This window comes from Pyrus communis, chromosome 5 (assembly GCF_041283825.1).
Source record: "Pyrus communis isolate YQ-2024b chromosome 5, ASM4128382v1, whole genome shotgun sequence".
NCBI classification, from domain to species: Eukaryota; Viridiplantae; Streptophyta; class Magnoliopsida; order Rosales; family Rosaceae; genus Pyrus; species Pyrus communis.
The window spans coordinates 21006537-21010448 of NC_142569.1; positions in this window are offsets into that span (position 1 = coordinate 21006537).

Genomic DNA, 3912 nt, shown 5'->3' on the forward strand with positions numbered 1-3912 from the left:
AATCTGCTCGAAAAATTGTGCATGAATCTTTTTCCACATATGTTGCACCCTCATCTCATTTCCTGTGATCGGGTCATGAGTAACAAGCATCCAAGCCTGAAGCAAAGCATATGTCTTCCCCAATTGCCAATTTAACTTCTCATTCATTTTTCTTGGTAACAAAAGGATTTGGGAGGTAGAAAAAAATTATAGGAGATTGTAGTGAAAATAAATATTGAGTTGTGATGTGGAGAATGAAAATTATGATTCGGTATTTGTAGAAAAAATGTTGGTATTTTTTTAGATTTTTTACTGTTAGAATAATCTTAACCATTGGTTGTCAAAATTATTATTGTTGGATGCCCAAGATCTTGCCATGTGGCAGTTGAAGAAAAAGCTACAACTTTTTATCATTGGAAATCTAACAGTCTAGATGCAAAGACCATTGCAAAGTCCAACGACTGGGTTTGCATAGAAAAAAAGTTGTTTGACTTTGTGTTGTGCCAGGTTGGGGGGCAGGGCCGGAGGGGGGCTCTGTCTCCTGCTGGTATCTGTCACTCTAAGGGGTGTAAGCACGGGCTTCAGTTGCAAGGGAAGCTCAACGGGTTGATGCTTTTGGTCCAATTGCCTCTCTTATTATTATTATTTTTTTGAGCCAAAGGGATTGCATTACCAGAGATAAACCCCAGATGGGGTATTTATATTGTGGGGAGATAAACCTTTTCAAGATAAAATCCTTGTTCTTTGTCGGTAGAACCCTACAGGATATCTAAAAATAGATATTGCACCCTCTTAGGAGTTGTGACTACTTGTGGTACACTCCAATTCCTAGATTGTAGGAACTTTAAGACTTAATAAGGATTTGATTATATCCATATCCAGATCATATCCTGTGTCTTGCAAAACAAGTATGGTTATCCAATGAAGTCACTCGGACTTTGCCTATTGCCCCGGAACAGGGTGATGGTTCCACCGCTGCTTCATTGACAACTCATATATTTCATACATTTACACCATCCATTCCTAGTCCCTTTGTGATATTTTTGAGTTAAACTGTTGCATTTTACCCTTTTTTGTGTTAGTATCCGGCTAATTGTATTTTGGAGTTCAATTGAGGACAAATAAGGCAAAATGGTGCTAAAAGTGGAGAATTGAATAAGGATGCTGATGTAGACAAAGAATTAAAAGTGGAAATTGAATATCGTGATGAATATGGCTCTTTATAAGACCAATAATAACAAAAAAAACATGGGAATTAAATGCCCAATTACTGGGATGTATTGGCAATCTGTAACAGCTCTTTAACATCATAAAACCTAGCCTTTTAGCCACTTTTACATACACCTTTCATTCTGAGCGAATTTCACAACTTCAGTCATTATTTTTCTCTCTTTTCATCTGCACTCAAAACTCCACCCATTCTATATTCTCCAACATCATGGAAGACTTATCCTGATAGGCTGTTCTTGGAGAAGTTCAACATCAGAATTGCTTCAAGGGTTTCCTCTCTCTTTGATTTATTTTCTCTCATATTGTGTATTTCCAATTTCATCTCTGTGAACATGATGTGTAACTAAATTCATAGCTAGGGATTTCGATGTAGCCTTGCACAATTGATCCATGTTTTTATGTAAAAATATTCAATTCATCAATCTGTCTCTTGTTTCATTCGCTAAATCTTTTGTTAAATTTGTTTGTTAATTTTAATGATTGGTCACCATTAGTATTTCTTACAGATCATTTGATCAAGATTATAGTAAACATCATGCTTAATCTTGGTAGACATGTGAATGAATGAAGAGAATGCTATGCAAACATCCTGCCATGTAGTTTCTTTGGTTCTTTAACGTTTTCTTGCATGCTAAAGACTCTTAATTTGGAAGCGAAGTTGAACATCCCAATTAGGTTTTAGATTAGGAGAATTTGATCAAAACCACACATCATATGGCTGATCATATATATGTAAAACGAACCCTAGTCGTAGATTGGAGAGTTGACTGCGTTTTAACTTTATAAACATGGAATTGGTTTTGGAATTGTGAACTCAAAATCCTTGGACCCATCCTCATCGTTTCTCAATCAACATATCATTCGTTGTTACATTTTTCTTGCATTCTTAGTTATTCTCATTAACATCACACAACCTACATTTAATTTGTTATTGTTTAGTTAGGGTTCTTTCAAGGCTAGTAATTTATAGAGGTCTAATTAGTCCTTGTGGTTTGATACCCTTACTTGTGCCATTATACTAACCATATATTGCACTCGAAAGGAACACAACATCCGTTTGATATAGCTCTGATCAGAGCTGGTGAGTCCATGACTGGACTTTTGAGGTAATTGTATTTGGATTAGCCTTAATCTGGCCCTAAAAAATCATGATCCCACAAGAATAAAAATAAAATAAAATAAAATAAACAAAATATATATTTTTCATGTTTATTACTAATCGCAAGCAAATATATAGCTTTAAACCTACCAGATTCTTAGATTTCGTAAGTAAATATGAAGTTATGTAAAAAGCTGGGATTACTACGAGCTACGTTGCATTTGGTTCGCGATTTTTTTTGCTCCAACAGACATGAAATCATTAACAAAAAGGAAGCTTAAAGACGACATGCCAGGCAGAATAAATCTTACAAAGAAGTGGCGATATGATACATGTATAGAGAGACTGAGAAGGAGTAGTTCAGAAACAGATTCGTCTTTGCTACTGACCAAAGGAGATTATAAAATGGGCTCAACTTGAAATGCGATCCATCGATGATGAATTGGGGGGCAAGAGTTAAACGAATCTTCGGCCACTCTATTGATACAAACCATCTAGTTTTAAGATCCATCATTTGAAAATCATCCCTCCAAATTAGACTTGACAATTTTTTACATGACCTGTTAACTTGACATGAAAATAACGGATTTTAGGTCAACTAGAGAAGAAAAAAGTTAGTTTGATAATTTAAAACTACTTATAAACCTTACTACAATAGCCATAGAATTTAAAAATACCAAAGTGAGATTAAAAAAGTTCCAAAACACATTAAAAATACCATATCAATTTAAAAATACCAAAGTATTGTAGGCCTAATTTACTGAACAATTATAAAGGATAGAGATGGGGGTGGCTGGCGACACAGAGAGAGAAGATAGAGATGTGTAATTGTGAGGTATGTAATATTCCACCTCATTGTGTCTTTATTTATAGTAGTGTGGAAGGTAAATTCCTTACCCCAATAGGATTACAACTCTAATAGTGACACACCTCGACCCGAAATGTCCACTAGGACTTCGAATTGAGCTATGCTGGCCGACACCTGGAAGGTGACGAAGCCATAAAGTGTAGTGATGCAGAAAATGTGAATAAATTTAAACCTAAAAGTGCCTAAGTATAATAGTGCGCTGTGAGCGGGAATGAACCCATTTCACACGTGATGTTAGAGCATAAGTACAATACAATAAAATTGAGTGAGAAATTGGTTCATTCTAGCTCACAACGCACTCTTATACTTAGGCACTTTTAGGTTTAAATTTATTCATATTTTTCACATCACTACATTTTATGGCTTCGTCACCTTCCAGGTGTTGAACAGCACAGCTTGATTCAGAGTTCTAGTGGACATTATAATAAATAAGACTGTAACACTCCCCCTTCAGCGTGTATATACTCAAACAAAACATCACACTAGGTCTTCAACGAATGAAGTCATCGGCACAACGGACGAATGTGAGTATCAAATTAAATAAAGTATACATTGGCAGTAAAACTCAAAAAACCTCACTATGGGAAAATCTACAGTAGGTACAAAAACTATAGACTAAGAAGAAAAGTGAGAAGTATGCATAATGTCAAAAACAAACGTCATACAGGCCGAAAGTAGTAAACCTCAAAAAAGTATGATCATCCCAGGATGAGTGCCTCACCAAAACCTCGTTAGG